This window comes from Lemur catta, chromosome 5, assembly GCF_020740605.2.
Source record: "Lemur catta isolate mLemCat1 chromosome 5, mLemCat1.pri, whole genome shotgun sequence".
In the NCBI taxonomy this organism is placed as follows: Eukaryota; Metazoa; Chordata; class Mammalia; order Primates; family Lemuridae; genus Lemur; species Lemur catta.
Window position 1 is genome coordinate 8,214,682 of NC_059132.1, and position 21,269 is coordinate 8,235,950.

Below are 21,269 nucleotides of genomic sequence, written 5' to 3' on the forward strand. Positions count from 1 at the left end.
GCACCTTAGGCATGACGTGGAAAGAAACTTTAAAACTTAATTTATAACTATTAAAATTAAAAAAGTGTGTCCATATACCATCTAAAAACTTCCACCATGTCACCTATGCAATAGGACATTGATATCTGAGCTTTCGTTGGAGGGGGCTGTAACAGAAGCTGCCAGTGAACTGCAGCCCTTACTGTTTCGCTGTGCTCTGGACACTGCTAACTACCTGGATCTCATCTCTGTGCCTGGATGGCCTCTCCAGGAGCCACAGAAGTCCCCACTTCCCTGCCCTGTAGGCTGCCAGGGAATTAACATCCCTGAGAGTGACTTCAACCAATAACTGATGGGAGTTGGTGTATAAGTACCCCAGCTCCCTCACCCCTCTGGTGGGGTGCTTCTGTCTTTATTTCCCAGAGCTTCTCTGCAGGGTTAAGCTGTAGTCACTTGCGTGGTAGCTGGGCTAAATGACGTGTCCTTCGTTGGCTGTCTTCCTCTCCTACCCTTAACCTTCCCAGCCCTTAACCAGTGCCCTCATACCTCCCAAACGAACTATCTGCACTCAAATCTTCGCTTCCAGGTCTGCTTCTGGGAGAGTCCAAACTAAGTCTGGGGCAGTCCGCAAATCAGGGGTCATTGGTCATTTTTATACTCACCAAATGAGGTTTGTATGGTGTGTGCTTTGTATAACTGCATTGTCTGCGCTGATTTATCAAATGATAAGTGGGGACAGGTACGACCATACCTTTGACAAATATTTTACCCAGATAACATTTCCCCACAAAAGAACAATTTGGAAATATTTTCCAGAAAAAAATCTTTTTGAACTAAATCTAAGTAGTTTCCAGTAGTAATGGCTCTTTCCAATGCACACAAGTAAATATGAGCCATTTTTTACTTGGATGATGTTTTGTTTGGATAATGTCTTCCACTGAAGGAAAGTCAATATGCTTAAAGCCCGGCAGTTATTAAGCAGAAAGATTGGTTATAAATGCAAATAAGTACTTTATGAGAGAATATTTGAAGGAGATATTGAACATCATAATAGTGACCATGGTTACTAATTCCCAAATCCTCATAATTTTATCAATTGTGCTTTTATTTAATTGGATTCTCTGTATAAAAGCTACACCATTGTCTCCTGCAAAAACTCAGTCCAGGGAATGAAACAACAAAAACAACCTGAGTTAATAGGGCAGGTTTATACTCTGTTGATCTAGATACTCTACCTATTTTCTAGTTTGTCTCTGATTCAGAGATTCCAATGTTTAGTGCAGTTACTTTTAAGGACTCCTACTTGCTCATTTGGCATTCAGACTGTTTTTTCAACTATTGCCGGGCTTCTCACCAATGGAATTCATTGGTCACTGCAAAAATCTAGTTGTTCAGCTTTCTGGGGGATAAGAATATAGCAGTGAGCAGAGGAGACCAAGTCCCACACTTCATGGAGTTTAAAGACTAGTGAGAAATTTAAGCCTTTATTCAAACAAACAAATAATTATAAAGTACAAATGCTATGAAGCAAGAGGACATTACGCTTTGAGAGAGAAATCAAGAAAGTACTTATATAATTGGGTGGGGATTATCAATTGGAGATTGTGTTCAACTGGGAGTAAAAAAAAAAAAAACCCTAATGACTAGTAGCTTAAATAATTTAAAATGTGTTTCTTCTCCTTGGGGGATGAGAAATCTGGAGGTGAGCAGAGCAGGGTTGTTATGGAAGCTCCTCAATATCATCAGGACCCTAGGTTCCTTCTGATTTTCTCATCTGCCATTGTTAGGATACAGCCCTTGACCTCACACCTACAAGAAGGCTGCTACAGCTCCATTTATCCAGACAGAGGCAAGGAACAAGGGCCGGATGCAAACAGAGCTAGCTTGCCTGTTGAATTGTCCTCCCTTTTAGGAAAATTTTCCAGAAGTACAATCTAACAACTTCTGTTCGTTGACCAGAGCTATGCTATGTGACCACCCCCAGCTGCAAAGCGGGCTGGGACAGGTAGTATTTTCTGGCAACTTCACCACCAACAAAATCAGAATAATGTTAGTAAGAAAGAGAGTAGGATGGGTACTGGATGGGCAGCTAGCAACTCTGTCACAGTATACGGATCAAGGAATGTGCCTTTGAGGAAGTAACATCTAAGCTAAGACCTAAAAATAAAGAAGAGTCACCTATGCTAAGCACAGTGGGCGTGGCATTCCCGAAGAAAGAACAGCAGTATGTGAAGGAGGGAAAGGAGGGGAGAGGAAAAGTGTAGCTTCCCATTTGTGGCATCCCATAGTGAGCAGCTTGGGACTATCTGCCTCCTTCCTGGATTCCCATCGAGAGGCACAAGGACTGCAGTCATACAATAAAAGAATGCTGAGCAGGACTATTAAATGACTGCTCTCAGAATATTAGATATCACCATTTCTCCATGACTCATCCCTTCCCACATATCTTCAATTTTGAGCACTTGGTCCTTTTTCCACTGGAAATATGAAATTGTGGTCCCTCTTCCTGCCAAACACCTCGTCAGCTTTGTTCTGGACACTGGAAAAAAGAAATCCTGTTTCCTGTCTTTTGTTTCCTGGCTGTAGCCTCTGGTCCTGCCCCCTTCTTGGTCTCACAGTGTCTATTTCCGCCTCAGGCCCCAAAGTCTCTAACAAACCCATAGATCACTTTTCTCTTCCAGGATTCCTAGTTAGTCATATGGAATTATCAAAGAGGAAAATAACTTTTCTCCCTCCCATGGGTTTTTTCCTCCTTGGATCACTTTGTTTTGTTTTTTTCCTTAGGTTAGTTTCCCAGGCTCTTCTCTGCAAAGGCAGGAAGGAATTAGCAGGTGTTGGGGGCCTGGTTCTCCTGGGGAACATGCTGGAGCAGTGCAGGTGTCAGACTAGAAATGATGTAATCAGGTCACTGGCAACGGAACGAAGACAAGGAAAACTCCAGGGTTTATCTGTTGGGTGTGGGGATTGAGATATAATACTATGGCCAGGAGGGGGAGTAAAGTGCCCGTCCTCACAGAGAACAGCTTTTGAGTTTGCAAAAGTTTTCCCACTTTGAGGCTGGTTGACCTTGGGCAAATTACTTGATCACTTTAGTCTTTCGGTTTTTTCTTCTGTAAAAGAAAGAGGTAAAATTTCCTATCTGTGATGGAATTTTAAGTGTCAGCTTGACTGAGCTAAAGGATGCCCAGATAGCTGGTAAAACATTATTTCTGGGTGTGTCTGCGAGGGTATTTCTGGAAGAGATTAGCACTTGAATCGGGAGACTGAGTGAAGAAGATCCACCCTCACCAACGTGAGCAGGCATCGTCCAATCTGGATAGAACAAAAGGGTAGAGGAAGGGTGAATTCGCTCTTGCTGGAGCTGGGACATCCATCTTCTCCTGCCCTTGAACATTGGCTCTCCTGGGTCTAGGGCTTTTGAACTCTAGAACTTACGCCAGTGAGCTCCTTCACCTGATGGCTTCTCAGGCCTGCAGCCTAGACTTGGAGTTACACCATCAGCACCTCTGTTTCTCAGGCCTTTGAACTCAGACCCAATTACGTCACCGGCTCTCCTGGTTCTCCAGCTCACAGACGTCATGTTGTGGGACTTCTTGTCCTTCATAATCATGTGAGCCAATTCTCTAATAAAGCTCCTCCTATTTATCTATATATATCCCATTCTGTTTTTCTGGAGAACTCTAATACACCACCTAATCAAGTTCTTGTGAAGATTAAATAAAATAATGTGTGTGAAGTGCAGGCCATAGTGCCAAATGGCAAGTTCTCAGTGAATGGTCATTATTATTATTACTAGTGGGACTTAGATAATGTGTTTTCTATTAAAATAATAAATACTATATTTCATTCCAGCTCTGAGAAGAAAACATTTGGAAGATCATCGATCCCTCCATGGAGAAGCTGGCTTGGGAATAGATGACGTGTGGAAGATGGACAGACATCAACCGTGAGCCCTTCCTGTACTCGACTTGAAGTAGAGATGCTAAACTCCCTGGAGTGTGGGCTACGGGGATGGATGATATATCCCCAGGAGTTCTCAGTGTGAGGTCCTCCCCAGCTGTACAGCTCACCTGGGAAGTGCCTGAGGATGAGGAAGGGGACAGCCTGTTCTGGATTCTCTTCAGGGTGTCAATGAATTAGTGCATTGACAGACGAGGAGAATTCCAGCTGGGAATAGATTAGGAATCACGTTTCTCACTCTCATGAAGATATAGAGGAGATAGCTCTTTGATTCTTTCTGTCAGTCTGTTAATGCTATTCCGAGGTTGACTGTAATTCAGAGCTTTGTTTCTCTATCCCCCTAAACCTCTAATTTCTGGGAGTTAATTGTAGACCAAGATGAGAGGATTTGGGTGTGGCTGCAGGAGTATATCTGTTATACATGTCAACTGCATTCATATGTGTGCTATATCCATTAGGATAGGATAAGCTATGCTGCAGAAACTGATAGCCCTAAAATCTCAGTGGCTTAAAACAACAAAAAGTTGTTTTGTTCACCCTGTACATCCAGTTCAATGCCCACTGTGCCTGGCAGGGAAAAAGGGAACACAGAAAATCATATTCTGATTCTTATATTCTAATGCCCATATTCCAATAGCTCAAGCAGATCTTGTAGCCACACCTAACTTTAGGAAAGAGTTCTCTTGTCAGTGTTAGAATTTTTCCAGTTCAATTGGATCTATTTGTAATCAGTGTAATCTAATGAATGTCTTGAGCCTTTGAAATTATCAGGCTTGAAGCTGTAGAGGACTGATCAGTGATCTAGTGAAAATGAGAGTGGGAATTTTAAAATGCCTGCTAAGAATCTCTTTTAAGGAAGAAGAAATGTTTCATCTGGTCATTATGTTCAAAATCAAACCTGTTTCTATACCTTATATTTGAGTCTTAAAATAGATACAGAAAGTTTGTACAATAAAACAGTCAAGGTAGGTGCAATTAGCAATGCTGATGTTTTTGGATAAGTGGTTAAAATAATCTTTGTGAGAATAATAGATTTAAAGTATATTGAACTTTTCCAAGAGTGATCAGGACAGACATGTCATTAGTATGTCTATATAACTTCATTGCCTTAGTCCAAATTAATTCTGCTTACAACTTAGAAGTTGAGAAAATAATCTGCTTAGTTGAAGGATGACTTCAGATCACACCTACCAGTTAAAACACCAAGAACACATTGGACTTTTCAGCTGTTTTGAATGAAATGTGTAAGTGAAGCCAGCAGAGATGTCATGAAAACTAAGCCACCAGGGACTGACTGCCTAACACATACCTGGCACTGGGCTGAGCACATTGTACACGTGATCACATTTTACCACCTTCCCAGCAGGATGCAAGGCTGTTAAGTCTTTGAGAGCTACAGTGTTCTACCCAGGGTCACTCAGCGAGTACATGGCAAAGCCAAAGCTTCGTCTCAGGTTTACCTAAATCCAAAGGTCCAATTCTGAACTAAATAGCAGTGAAAGAATGAGACTGACTCCATTGAGGGAACCCCGAGGATTTGTTGGGAAATTTCGACTATTTGTGTGTATGCTTATTTGACTATTTTTCCATTTGAGGAACTGAGGCACAAAAAATCTCACCCAAGAATATGTCGTAAGCCTTATATCAAAAAGTTCTGAAAGTGATAAAATCACACTGTGTTCCCAGTCCTCAGTGGAGAGCGTGATATCTGGATTCGTGCTCTCTGAGACCTAACTGGCCCCGGGGAAAGTATGGCTGGTATTGAGCATTTTAGCTTACACTTGCTCTATCAGATTTTTGGAAACTTCTGCTCTTCATAAACTAAAGCCAAAGCATGACTGTGCCTAGAGGGTGGAACAGCTCTTTAGGAAGGGAAATGCCCATCCAGGATCCTAAGTTTGAAATCATCTGACACTATTTAAAGGCTTGGCCAAACTTCAAAGTTGGCAGAATTCACTAAGGGGAACCTGGAATTTTTATTTCCCAGAAAGGGATTTCTTGACACTTTTTTTCTAACCCTAAGATGGTACCTCAGTCTGAGGACCCTACAGAATATTCTTTGATTGCACAAACATTTCTTATTGCTTTAGTACCTCCTCTGTGCTAGGACTGTGATGGCAATACTGTGGGGGACAAAACATACTTCTTGCCCTCAAGGAGCTTATAGTCTACTCAGGGATACAGAACGAGATAAGGGAAGTGGGTTCAGTTGTCATTTTATTTGAGATCAATGCCACCTTGAATATTGTTTCAAGCGATGCCTTGCAATAAGCAGGTACTTTCAATTTAAGGCAATGGGGCATGGTGTAAGGAAGATTTGGGTCAGATGGGGACACACAGATAGTAAGTGATTAAGTGATTACGTTGCTCATTAGCCCTGTTACTTAACCTCACTGAGCTTCAATTTTCCCCCTCTTTAAAATGGGGATGATATTAATAATAATATTGACTTTGAAGGACCATTGTAAGGATTAAATGAGGAAATGCATATAAACATCCAGCATCATGCCTGGTTCATGCGAATTGCTCAATAACTGTTAGCGCAGTCAATAAAGACAAGAAATGGTAATAATAAGAACAATGAGATGGAGGCAGAAATAAAATAGAGGCTGCTGAAAGAAAAGGGTTCAATCATTAAAACTATTTTCTCTATAATAGTCATCCTTTAAAATGCATATTTGGATGAAATTTCCAGCCCTTTTTTTTCTAAATACTGAAAGAGTTGACATTTTCTTAAGTTTGTGTGTAAAGGGCAGATGTAGCTGAAGGGGAGCTGGTTTGCACTGAGCCCAAACTCTTTTCCTTTTCCATTTTTCTCTTGTCCTTTCCTTCTCTGAGGTCCAGAAAAATAAACCTTGTTTAGAGAAAAAGTATTTACCCAAAGCCTATTTCTATTTAAGATATTTCAGCAGGACAGTGAATAACCTCTTATCCTATTGAGAAATTTTCACTGTCTGGAATTACTGGAACAAAAATGTCATTATTGAAATAAACTCTTGACCTTCCATAGCATGGTGACTTTAGTTACAAGAGAATCATTCACAATGGCGTTATAAGAATGGAAGCTATGACATCATTATCATATAGAACACTATATGATAACCTATCATATAATCTATCAAAGATCTTGATTCTGAGAATCAGTTAGGATTCTTTGGTGGCAAGCAACAGAATCAATTGTGGCTCACTTAAGCAAAAGAAAGACTGTATTAAAAGGCTATGGGGTTGCTTATAGATTTCAAGGAAAAACTAAAAAAACAGGCTTCAGAAAGCCCAGGAACCAAGACAGCTTAGGAAACAGAAACTAACAGATTTTTTTGGATCACCCATAACAGATGAGTCAACTACATTTATTTTCAGTCTCTGCCTCACTTCTCTCAAGATTTAATTTACTGGGAGAGAAAATCTGGTTGATCAAACTTGGGTCTCAGGCCCACAGGTCAGCCAGGGGCTAGCAGAGCACCTTGGTTGTCAGTCCTACCAAGCTTACCTGCAGTGGGAGAGGGGTAGTTAGTTCCTAGGAATCTGGGGTGCTGCCACCAGAGGGGAGACTAGCTAATGAAAAGGTGCCAAGAGTTTTATACTGCAGTGAGCTTTAGGGTGGAGATACTATGGAGGAATCATTACCACTTTACTTATTGGGGAAACTGAGGAACTGGAGCCACAGCTCATGGCAAAAATGAAACTTTTTGACTCCTTTCAGGCAAATGGGAGTTTCTCCTTATTCTGCCCAGCTTGCCAAAGCAGTGGTTCAGAGACCTGGCAGTGCATCAGAATTACCTGTGGAGCTTGTTAAGAATAGAGGAGCTAGGTTTGGCATGAGGCTGGGGCATCTATATTCTTAATAAGCTTCTCATCTGATTCTGTTCACAACCAACTTGGAGGCCCTACATCATCTAATTCCATAGGATTGGATATAGAAGAGGAATATTGTAGGGCTAAAAATGGGATAAGGTAATTTTAGGCAAAAGATTTGGGTTTGGTGATCAAATGTTTTGAGGTCCAGTTAGTGTTAGCTGTCTTTGTGGTTTGGGACTTGAGGAAATGCAAGGACAGGGTGAAATCTTTTCCTGTTTGTGACAAGCCTATGCCAGGTGGATCAGGTGGGTTAGGCTGTCATCCTAGGAAGCATCTGCCATTAGGCATGTTGAGCATTGAGCCAGGAGCAAGGCTGGAGCCTCTCAAGGGCTGTCCTGACCATCTGCAGTGCTGAAAGGGGAGGATTAGATAATATGGGTAGATTTCCCAAGTGCTAAGTTCCAGAACACAAAAAGGGGTTGGGAAACAGACCTGAGCTGGCACAACAGGAAAGGGATCAGTTACCTGTATCTTGTTGTTTCATCACAACTGGTGAAGGCAGACTAACCTAAATCTCTTAACCAACTTGGAGGATGGAGGAGAAGGAAGAATGCTATTCCTCTTCCAGGGAGCCGCATTCCTCCACTCTTTACCTGGCTACTACTACCTGTCCTTCAGGTCCTTGCTAAGTATCACCTCCTCAGGGAGGACTTCCTAACTGTTCCCCTCAAATCTAAACTAGGTCTCCCGCTGTTCTCTCCTGCTCATACCCAGGGCCAGCTTCATGGGCACGCAACCTGCACAGTCACCGTGCACTTAGAAGGACTCCGTGTTTGGTTTAATGCTCTCCTGCCACTCTCTTGAAATTCTTAATCCTTTTTGTGCCAGAAGGCCTCCATTTTCATTTTTCACTGGGTTCTGCAGATTATACAGCTGGTCCTGTTCTTTCCCTTCCTTGAACTTAGCACTATTTGATTGCAGTAGTTCTAATATCTAGCTCCTTACCTGCCAGTATAGTACAGGCTTGACAAATACTGTTTAACCATTTGAAAGTACGGTTATCTGACTACTTTTGACTTACAAAATAAGCATATTCACATGGCTCAACCAAAAATATTCTGAATGAGTGAGTGATGGTGGGAACATAGATACTTTGGACACAGAGGGCTGTTGACCCAATATCTACTCACCTACTTCCTTCCTAATAAAACCCCAACTACGACCAGGTGTCCAGCCCTTCCCCAGTGACTCAAGGGAGGTGACCCTCTTCCCAATTCCAGGGTAGATCGTGATCAGCTTACATTTGCTCTCTCCTAGGAACTATCTTTCTTCTTCCTTTGGACATTGTCAAGTTTGAATGTGACACCTGGAACTACTGCAGTCCCCTGGCTACCAGCCTGACAATTAAACAACCCAAAGCAGAGAGTAGAGCCCAGGAAACTGCAGAAAAGCAGTAGCTGGATATATTGTGGATGGACCTGGCTCTTCCTCTGAGCTGCTTATTAGGTGAGATAATAAAATTTCTGTGTTGTTTTTTTCCCATAGGGTCTATTGCTATGAAACAGTTACCACAACATGGAGCATCCATTTTATTATATTTCACCATTTTGTAGGCCAGGAAATCAAGAAGGGCTCAACTAATTGGTTCTTTTATTCCATGTACCATCGACTGAGGTTACTCAGTGGTATTCAGCTGGCTAAGGGACTGGTCTTGAGAGTCCGAGGTGGCATCTCTCACATATTTGGCATCTTGGCAGTGATGGTTGGAAGTCTAGCCTCAGCTGGGACCTCCGACCAGAGCACATACATGTGGCCTCTTCACCACGGTCATCTCAAGGCAGTCAGAGTTCTTACATGGGGTGTGGGGCTCCCAGAGAGAGTATTTCTACAGACAGGAAGTAGAAGCTGCCAGTCTCTTAAGGCCAGAGCCTGGACTGACACAGCCTCACTTCCACCACATTCTGTGGGTCAAAACACTCATGAGGTCCACTCAGATTCAAGCAGAGAGACATAGGGTCTATCTCTTGATGGGGAAAATATCAAAGAGTTTATGGCTGTTTTTAATCCCTCTCATTACTTAAGCCAATTGGACACAGGTTTTCCGTTGTTTACAGGCAAAAGGACCCTAAATAATTCAAAGAAATTCAAGGTTCTCTCAAGCCTGGAAAGTCATTTCTTCCTATTCCTCTAACACAGTAAACTGTCTCTGAAAAGGGCCAGAGAGTAAATATTTTAGGCTTTACTGGCCACGTGGTCTCTGTTGCAACTACTCAACTCTGCCAATGAGGCATGAAAACCAGCCATGGAAAATATGGAAATGAAGGACATGACTGTGTTACAATAAAAGTTTTCTTTATGGTCACTTAAATTTGAATTTCACATAATTTTCACATATCACGAAATACTGTTTTGTTTTATTCTTCAACCATTTAAAAAGTAAAAATCATTCTCAGCTGTGGGCTGTCTGAAAAAAGAAGGCAGGCCAGATTTGGTCCCTCTGTTATTTCCTAGGATGTATTTTACTGACCCCTACTCTAGCATATCAAGCTGGCTCCAGGCTCAGGGCCTTTGTACGTGCTGGCCCTTTGGCATACTGTCCTGGGTCTTCACCTGGTTTGTACCTTCTCTGTATTGGGTTTTAGCTCAAATATTACCCCCTTAGAACAGCTCTCTCTGATCAGTCTATCTAAAATAGTCCCCTTGCTCTGAAATACATTATCTCCTTGTATTTTCTGGATAGCACACTTTTCACTGTCTGGAAGTTTGCTCCTGTGTTTGTTTGTGTAAGTGTTTCTGCCCCTTCTCTACCTTCACTAGAGTCTAATCTGAATGAAGTGGGGATCGTGTCTGTCTCATTCACCTTTGCAAGCCCATTGCCTCGCACAGTGCCTAGCATGTCATAGATGCTCAAGGACATATTTGTTGAATGAATAATGGTTGCAACTCAATTCTCTAGGGCTTGACAAAAACATAAATGTTTACTCAGTGTATACTTATTGAATGAGAGAAAGATAATAAAAGCAGAGGTAGGAGATCAAGTCATCCCCTGCACCCAGAGAAGATTTTGTTCCTCTGTTATTTCCATGTGTTTCAAGGAAAGCTGAAGGAGAAATTCATCTTCTCTTATATAATTCTGAAGATAGATGTTTTCCTCTCTGGGCAGATATGAATGATTTATCTTGCTTTCCCGGAGGCAGGAAAAGGGGAAACAACCTTATTTAAGAAAGAAGAATGTTGCCGTTGTGGTTGTGAAATAGTGTTTGGAAACTAGATTGCTTCAGAACGCTAAGGTATGATTTTGCAGAAATTCCCAAGATCCCTGTAGGGGAAACAGCTAAGGTCCTGGGTGGCATGGCAGCAACAGAGAAGACAAAACTGGGAGTAACATCAGGCTAAACCTGTCATCAGGAGGGAGGGAGGAAAGGCAGCAGCAGGTGCAACATTCGGGACCAGAAGGCTTGAGCTTGAACAGAGTGTTCTGGTGGTGTTGGGTGACAGCCAGAGCCCGACAATTTGGCATTGGGCTTTCCAAGACTGGGGACAGAAGTGGCTTCCATCCAGTCCTGCCTCTACTTACTAAAACAAACAAATTGGCAGGGTAGGAAGAGCCTGCTGCAGGTGAATATAAGACAGGATGTGCCCACAGTGTAGGCCGTGAGGTCAGGTTCAGAACAGAGTCCCGGGACAGAGAGAGCACAGAGTAGTGGAGAGAGGGGCCGACACAGAAGGTAACAACAGGCTGACCTGAAAATGCTGAGCATAGCATGGAAGGCATGCTAGGCTGTGGGAATAACTATGCCTTTGGACAGTTGATTCCTTGTCAGTCGATAAAGCAGAGAAAAGAGATGAAATGATGTCTCTCATCTGGACTTTGTGGTTGCAGGAGGTAAATAAGCTAACAAAATTTGACCAAAGCTTGAAAAGGGAATTTATTGGTGCACATAACTGAGACGTGCAGCAATGTGCTCACTTCAGCAATGGTAAGAGGCAGGATCTCAAACAATGTCTTCAGGACTTGGTCTCTCTCTCTCTCTTTCTTCATCTCTCATCTCATCTTTCCTCTGTGTTAGCCTTATTCTCAGACAGGCTCTCCCCATGATGCAGGGGCCCATGGCAGCTCCAGGTGTATATCCATCCAGCTTCAAGTTCAGCAAAGAGTGCTTTTAGCCTGGTTGCTCTAACAATCCAAGAATTCTATCTCGTTGCCTCTGATTGGGTCATGTGCCCATTCCTGAGCCAATCACTGGGCCCAGGGGGTTGCAATGTTTTCTTGGTCAACTCTGGGTTCTATGCCCTCCCCTTTTAAGCCCAGTGGGGTGAGCTTTATCCAGGTGCCCAAGAAAAACTTGGATACTGTTTCCATCAGAATAGGGTACAGATGCTTGGTAGGCAAAAATAAATCAAATCAAACAAAAAAATGAAAACTAGATCCTTACAACCAGTAATCATCACACTCACATACAATTGACTAGAAGCCACAATCTCTCTCATCAGTAAATGAATATAATACTAAATAAATGTTACATCCAGTTTTAGACATTCAGTTGTTTTTACACTGAGAAAGCTGCATCCTCTGTTTAAATTAGCTTTAGGGAGTTAACATCAAGAATAGAAAATAATCATCATGAGTGAGGAGAAATTATCCAAAATCATTTAAAGCAGAAGTGCACAGTAGCACAAACTTGGTAATTAAATTTAATAACTAGAGATGCAACTATTGCCCAAATCACCCTTGGACTATAAGGCAACAAAGCTCTAGAAAAGAGGAATGCCCGTATTTTCTGTCTAGATTTGTCTAGAGACCTACTTAACTTTCAACTTAGGAATAATTCATTAAGAAATGTTAACATGGGAGAAGGCTCAGGATTTCAAAAGCCCTTGTGCTACCTGGCAATGTGTGGTGTACTTGGTTCCTACGCCTACCTCATTTGATTTCCATGACACCACCTTTCTGACCACTCTGTTTCTGCCTCCTTTACCCAACTCTGAAGCGTTTGTGTTTTCCAGTTTCATCTTTGGTTCCCAGCTCTTCTCTCGTTAGATACACTTGCAGAGTAACTCTTCATTTATTCTTTTCAACAGGTGCCCACTGAGAGCCTCCTTTGTGCCAGGTCCTGTGCTAACCGTCCTCGCAGGTTAACTCCTGATTATTGACGTGCAAATGACAACTAGCACTCTGAAGGCTAGACCTTCCCCTTCAAACTCACACTTGGAAGCTCATGTAGAGTTACTTTACAGGTGGTTCTTGAATGGATGAAGGGAATGCTTTTCCCTTAGCGTTTGAAACACCTAACAGTGAATTCCTCTTCCAGCCGGATCCTGTCTGTACTTACACTTGGTAATACCATTCAGGATAGACACCTTAGGGTATCCTTGCCTCCTCCCTCTAATCTCCCTAACATCTAGTCCCACTGATTTTGACTAAGTCTACCCCCTGTTCCCCATCTCTGCTTCTCCTGCCCTAATTCAGATCTTCATCACCTTTCAACTGGACACTGCCACAGCTTTCCCACTGGTCTCCCTGCCCCCAAGCTTGTCCGTGGTGTAGCAGTCACATTCTCTTGCTTCAGTGGCTGTCCACTATCTCTTGAACAAAGATCATGCTCCTTCATATGTTAAGTAAAGTTTCCTGTCTCCTGCCCTCTGCCCCCCACTTTCAGCCTCACCTCTAGTGTGACCTGCGTCGAATGTTTGTGGTTTCCTGCACACATCGCACCATGGCTTTGTGCATATTCTACCCTCCATCTGGAGTACAACCCACCCTGGACCCCCATTTCTACACATTATAAGCTGAGGTGCCTGATTCTCTAGGAAGCCTGTTGACCCTGTTCAAGTTGAGCTGGGTGCCCTCCACTGGCTGCAGTAGCACACTGGGCACCCTCTGTCATTGCACTGTGACGATCAGGTTCTGTGGCTGTCACCCAGACTCCTTTGTGAGTTCCTTAAAGGTGTGAGCATGTCTTGTGCATCCTTGTTCACTTCCCAGTGTCTAGTTCAGCACATGAAACATAGTAAGATCTCAATAAATGTCTGTTGAATGGAAGAACAGTTATAATTGTAGATCTGTTTTTCTCTTAAATGGTTATGCTTCCTCTCATAATTGTAGATCTATGTTTCCTCTCAGTCTTGGGAACTCTCACAGTATGAGAAAGGAACTGCCTAAAATACTAAAAGCTCAAGGACCTTGTTTTCTAAGATTGAGCTAGAGGATTACCAGCAGAAACTTGGTTAATATATTTGTTTTTCCTAAAAGCTAAAGGGGATTGTTGTCCAAGATTGTGATGGAGGGTTACCACTAGAAAATTGGAGGTCATCTAATTAGCATTTTCTGGCCCAAAGAATTAACTCTGGAGACCAAAGGCGAAATGCTACAGACCCTAAAATACATACTAGTCTGATACAATGGATCAGAAGAATGACTAAAATATTAATATAGTATTTCTCTAGCTTGAAACATTTACTTATTTATAGTCAGTTCTCCTAAGCCTTATCTTGAATTTTCAAACTAGTATTTTCTAAATTAATTTTAAATCTATATGGAATGTCAACTAGTCTTTGTACTGTATTCTGAACGTGAGATTAACAAGCACAGTATTTGCCTTGTAGATGGCATTCAGCAAGTGGTTATTTACTTTATATTTTTCCTCTTGAAATTTACAGAATATTTCACCAAATAACATTATTCATTCATTCAACACATTTTTATGAGTATTTATTATGTGTTAAGCACCATTCTAGACCCTGGGGATAAAGCAGTGAACAAAATGGACTTCCCTGTCTAAAAAGCTCACTCCCACCCCCTTACCCTGCTTTCAGAATTTTCATTCTATTGTGAAAAAAATAACAGGGAACCATATGAAAATATCCATTACTAACAACGGTGATAAGGATTGTGAAGGAAGCAAAGCAAGGTAAAGGGGCAGAAGTGTGTGATTTTGGATGGGCAAGGCAGGCAGGGGAAGCCTCTCTGGAAAGATGATCTTTGCATAGAAACCTGAAGGAAGAAACGGAATGTCATGTTGCTATCTGTGGGAAGAGAATTACAGGCAGAGAAAACAGCAAGTGCAAAGGCCTTGAGGAAGGAGGTAGGTGGTGCCTCATTTGAAGAACACCAAGAAGGCCAGAGTGGCCGGGCAGAGAGAGCTATGGAAGAAAGGCAGGAGATGATGTGAGAAGAGTGTCTTTGAGTCAGATCATGCTTCTGTTTTTACTCTGGTGAGATGGAAACCACTGGAGGGTTGTGATCAGAAGAGTGACATCATATTGTCTGTCTTCTAAAGGATCGCTCTGGCTGCCGGAGCTAGACCACAGATAGCAGGAGCAGAGACCAAGAGACCAGTTAGGAGGCTGTTGCAATAATCCAGGTAAAAGATGGTGCGGGCTTGGACCAGGGTGGTAGCAGAGCATGAGGAGAAGTAATCAGATGATAGGTATCTATTGAAGACTCAGTCAAAGGGATTTGCTGATGACTGGATGTGCATTGTTAGAGAGGGGAGAAAAGGATGGCTCTAAGATTTTGGCTTGAATAACTGCAAGGATGGATTTGCCAGGTCTGGGGAGAAAAACCAAGATTTCAGTTCTGGTCTCTTTTTAAGCTTGAGATGCCCATTTAGATATACCAATGGAATGTTGAGCAGTCAATCATGTCTACCTGTCTGGAGTTCAGGAGAGAGGTCAAAGCTGGGATAGACATTGGGAAGTTGTTGGTGTGCACATGTGGTATTTGAAGATATGGGGCAGGTTGAGTCACCTAGGAGGTGTGTGTGGATAGAGATTTGAGAACCAGCCTAGGGCATTCCAACGTTCAGAGGTTGGGAGAATGAGAAAATCAGTAAGGGAAACTGAGAAGGAGGGACCAATGAGATAGGAGACCCAAGAGGCAGACTAGACATTACCCCTTTCTCTTGTGTGTCCTATTCCTGTAATCTATGATATTATTCATTTCCTGAATGCATTTCATAGAACACCATGTATGGGATGTGATGTTGGGGCAAAAGCAGGATTCTGTGCTCAAAGAAATATGAGAAATACTGGGCTAAGCAAAATCTCACAGGATTATTTGCTGCAGGATATCCCAGGATCTGTAATATGCTGATATGCATTTGAAGCAAACAGCCACATATAAGAAGATCGAGAGGCAAGAAAGAGAAGCAAGGTACACAAGGTTGTTTTAGTTTAGCTTACTTTACTGAAGTGAACTAATTCATCTGGTCATTTCAGCAGCAAGAATTATAAAAGAATAGGCCAATTATTTCATTGACCCAGATAATCCTGGGTCTTTATTGAAATTGTCTTTGATAGATTTCTGGTTTCGTCTCAGCTTTTCACCAAATTTATTTTTTTATTTTAAATTTAATTTTCATTTTTTGAGACAAGGTCTTGCTCTGTTGCCTGGGCTAGAGTGCAGTGGCATCATCATAGCTCACTACAACCTCAATCTCCTGGGCTTAAGCAATCTTCCTGCCTCAGCCTCTTGAGTGGCTGGGACTACAGGCATGTGCCACCATGCTTGGCTAATTTTTCTATTTTTTATAGAGACAGGGTCTCGCTCTTGCTCAGGTTGATCTCAAACTTCTGGCTTCAAGTGATCCTCCTGTCTCAGCCTCCCAAAGTACTAGGATTACAGGCATGAGCCACTGTGCCCAGGCCTAAATTTATTTTTATTGATAGATTATCATTTTTCTTAAATACCTTTCTTCATTTAATACATATATCTTCCTTATAAATGCAGATACTATGTTTACTCTAAATGTTTAAGAAATCATCCTTAAAACTATGGTTTTCTAATTTGAAAACTACCTAAGGACTGTGGATTAATACAAATGATCGAGATTCAGGAGGAGATGAAAAAATAGGTTTTGTAATTAGTGCATTATATTAGTTAAGGCTGTGTTTGGCTTTGAGTAACAGAAAACCCCATTAATGTGGCTTAAACTAATAGGTTCTTTTTTCCCCCTTCATGTGATGAGTATTTGGGAAGTGGGTACTCTGGGGCTGGGTGTTGTGGCTCTTGGATGTCACCAAGGCACTTGACTCACTCTATTTTCCTTTCCAACTATCCTTAGTATGTGGCATTCATTCCCATGATTGCAAGAAGTCTGCTGCCACTCCATGGATTGCATCCATATTCAAAGTAAAAGAATAGGGAGGGGAAATAAGCAAAAGGTGTGTGTCAGCTGCCCCTTTATTAAAAAAAAACACAAATCTTTTTTCATAAACCTCACCCAGTAGATTTCCAATTGTATCTCGATGGCCAGAAAAGTGGCCCATGGCCACCACCAGCTGTGGGAAAGCCTCAGAAATTAAGTTCTTTATCTGGGCACATTGGGGTTCTGATAGTAACAGAGCCTAAGTCTAGAGATAGACTACCAGTGAGAATCTCAGCTCTGCCACGCAGTGGTTATGTGACTTTTAAGTGATTCATTTCAGTTTCTTCCTCTGTAAAGGGAGATAAGATACTAACAAGGGTTGTTAAGAGATTAAATGAGCTAATATTTGTAAAGTATTTAGAACTGTATCTGGTACATAGTAAATGTTATATGGGTACTTTTCTCTATAAATGAGTAAGAAAGAGAGAATGGATAAGTAGGTAGAAAGGCATGAAAGTAATAAATTATAAAAAGTGGAAATAAAAATATTGCTAGCATATAAAAGTTGTGCAGTACAACTAATACGAGTTTCATTAATTTCTTAAGCCAAAGAATGTTAAATAAGCGCTTCTACTTCCCTTAAAGAATTATGAACCAATGGCTTTGTAAGAATAGATTTTTCTTTCTTCTATGAAGGAAAATGAGAACATCATGTCTGTTTCAGTCGATTACTTCTACACAAATTGTAGGGCCTGGAATTTAAAGCCAAAACAAATTAGAGGCATATATAATTATTGATATATTTGGGACATAACAGCAAAAAGTCCTAGAAAAACACAGTTCAGAATGAGATACCTCCTTCTCAGTCATATGTGATCTCACGCAACTTTCAGGTGTTTGGCTATTATTATTAATTTTTTTAGATGCATAAAATGCATTTCTTATAGAATTTTATATGGAGATAGTTATTTAAGACAGTAGATTCTAAGCCTAGCCTACGCACGTTACTTCTCAGAGTCTTATTTTCTTTACCTGTAAAATGGGGATGGTAGTAGTTCCTACTTCCCAGAATTGTAGTAAATGTTAAATGAAGAAATGTAATAAAGTACTTAGCACGGATCCTACTAGACAGCAGAAGCTCAATAAATATTATCAACATTACCATCACCATTATTATTTTTTAAAATCAACCATTATTGGGGTATAATTTACATACAATAAAATGCCCCCATGAATTTTGACAAATGTGATGCCTGTGTAATTAATCATCACCATAATCAAGATATAGAACATTCATATCAACCCCAAATCATTATTTTAAAATAGGAAACTGACCTCTTATGTAGTAATAATACAAAGGAGAAGTCATGTGTAAAGCAAAGTATGGTATCAACCATAAAAAAGAATGAATAAGTGCTAAATGGAATTTTAAAGCCACGGGAATGCAGCAGGAGGAGCATTCATTTTGAGGGAGCTGGGGACAGGTCAGGTGTACTGCATGTTATGGCTTCTGCCTGTTTAGCAGCAATTCCCTTTTTCCTGTTGACAGCACTGTGCTTGTTCTTTGGCAGAACAACTCCTCCCCAGTGCTTTATGTTTGGAGCGGAGCTGTTTTATCCTTGATTCCAGTCTTGTCATTTCTGCCAGAATTCTTGGAAAGAAAACTGTCTGACTGTCACTGAGAATGAAACCACCACAGACAATGGTCAGCTCAAGGGATGGAGAGAGAAACCTTGGTCAGATATCCTCACCTAGATCCCAGAGGCTTCCCTGAAGTTAGATCTACCTATGGACTTCTCAGGTATATGAGGACCCATGAACGCTTCATCATGGGCCAGACCTGTTCTCAAGCTTGTGTTCAGGAACCAATGAGTGAATGGCCCATGCCCACTTCTGATTGTATGGGCTCAGAGACAACATATATGGGAGTCCTTTTCCAATGGTCAAGTTTCTACAAATGGGAGGTAATTGTATGGCAGGTGTAAAGTTATTTGGACAATTGACATCAGAAATGATATGGATTTAAAATACATTGAAACTGAAAGCACAACTATTTGGACTAATCATTTGGCTAATTTTAAGGAATTCAGACATTCAACCAAAGAATTTAGGCCAAATAATGTTGCCTAAATTATATCTATTTATGATATGAAAGTGATTTCTAGGCTTTGTTTTTTTACATGCATGGTCATAACCAATGTTGTCATGAGTTGCTGTTTTTTCTCTTTATTAATTGCATCCTTCTCATTGATGTTGAGCACCATTGAAGTACCCATTGCTGTTCTAAGCTGGGCCTGCGTCACTGAATAACACAAAACCTCTACCCTCGTGGAGCTTATTTTCTGGGAGGAGACAGACAACTGTGGCTTCCATGTGCCAGTTTCCGTTCTCAGCACTGCTGCATTCTGACTCTCTGTTTAGAATAATATTGCTGAAAGTGTGGGAGGTCTTTTGTGGAAATTCTGGACTAAATTTATAAGCAATTTACACATTATCCACATATTTACATATTTGTGAATGGCATACTAAGTCATATGTTTGCATATATGTGTGTGTCACTGAGACTTTTTAAGCTGGGTAACCTGGTTCAATTTACAACTCTGGGCCTTTATTTCTCATCTGAAAAATGGGGATTATCATAGTACCAGTTTCACCTTGTGAAGATTAAATAATATCTGTATATAATTTAGCATAGTGCCCGATACAAACTAACAGCTTAAGTGATAGCTAATATATTTTTGTTATTATTAGTACATATATTATTTTACACACATTTGCTTAATGGGATAAAACAAATAATGGTGGATCTTATTTCGTTTCATTAATTTAACATTTCTTGAATGTTTTACCATGTTCCAGGTCCACTGTGGCAGATTATATTTTCTAGAGATGGCCACAACAATATCTCCCATTCTAGAGGTACAGCCTTATACCCCCCCACCTCAGTTGAGTTCGGGTGGGCTTATGCTTGCTTGTATACAATGAAGGTGGCAGAAGTGTGTGACTTCCAAAGCTAGGAAATAAAAGGAGATGCAGCTTTCCCCTTGTGAGCTGGTACATTCACGACAGAGCTGTGAGGCTGCCATGCTATGAGGAAGCTTAAACTAGGCCACAAAGAGAGAGGAATGACATGGAGAAGCCCTAAGCCTACCTGAAGAGAGGGAGGTGCCCAGCTAACCACCTGATACTCCAGCTTCTGTCACCATCTAACTGCAATCACACAAGAGACTGCAAGCCAGAACCACCCAACTGTCCCCAAATTTCTGACCCACAGAGATCATGAGAGAAAATAAAATGATTGTTGCCGTTTTAAACATTAACTTTTGGTTTCATTTGTTATGTACTGATAGATAACTAGCACACCTATCTTTAGGTGCTCAAGATGAAGCATTACACAGATTTACTTTCATGGAGTTTCCATTCTAGATCTTTCTCATCCTTGGCAAGTAAAGAACAACTATTTTGGCTGGGCGTGATGGCTCACACCTGTAATGCTAGCACTCTGGGAGGCCAAGGTGGGAGGATTGCTTGAGTTCAGGACTTTGAGACCAGCCTGAGCAAAAGCGACACCCTCTCTCTACTAAAAATGCAAAAATTAGCCCAGCATGGTGGTGTGTGCCTATATTCCAAGCTACTCAGGAGGCTGAGGCAGGAGGATTGCTTGAGCCCAGGAGTTTGAGGTTGCTGTGAGCTAGGCTGACACCACCGCACTCTCCCCAGGTGACAGAGTAAGACTGGTCTCAAAAAAAAAAAAAAAAAGAACTACTATTTTCAGGGATGTAATTATCTATCTATTTGGGCCTGCTATCAAGCCTAAATCTGTAGATGCAACAAGCAAATAGATCACATTCATTCATTCATTTATGCATTTAATGAAGAAATCAATTATTTTGTCAACATCGATGAGCTAAAACCCCCTTCTCCATGTTCCCAAGCACCCAGGCCTTCTGTCCAAACGTATCACACAGCATTGCTATTGCTTGTGTTCTTCTGTTTCTCCCACTGACCAGCAGCTGTCAAATTCATTCTGTGTATTCATCTTTGTATCCCTGCCATCTAAGCTAGTGCCTGCACAGAGCAGACAAAACAAACCCAAACAAACAAGCAAAGCCCCACTTAACTGAAGGAAGGCTGCTAGTTCCTGGAGATAGAGATTGTTCAAGGACAGTCGCAATCCTCCAGGAGTTCACAACTCAGCACTAGACAGTCTGTGGGATCCAACCTGACAAGTGCAGTGAGTGAGCTGCCAGAATTGAGTCCTGTGGTTCAACAGCGGGAAGACAGGGCAACACACTGGGCGTGGCAGGTGGAGAGAGCCATGGTATAGGATTCATTCATTTATTCCACAAGTATTTATCGATCACCGTAGCACACGTAGCACATGGTAAGCGCTCAATATCTGTTATTACATGCCAGCCACTGTTCTAGGTGTTGGGCTGTAAC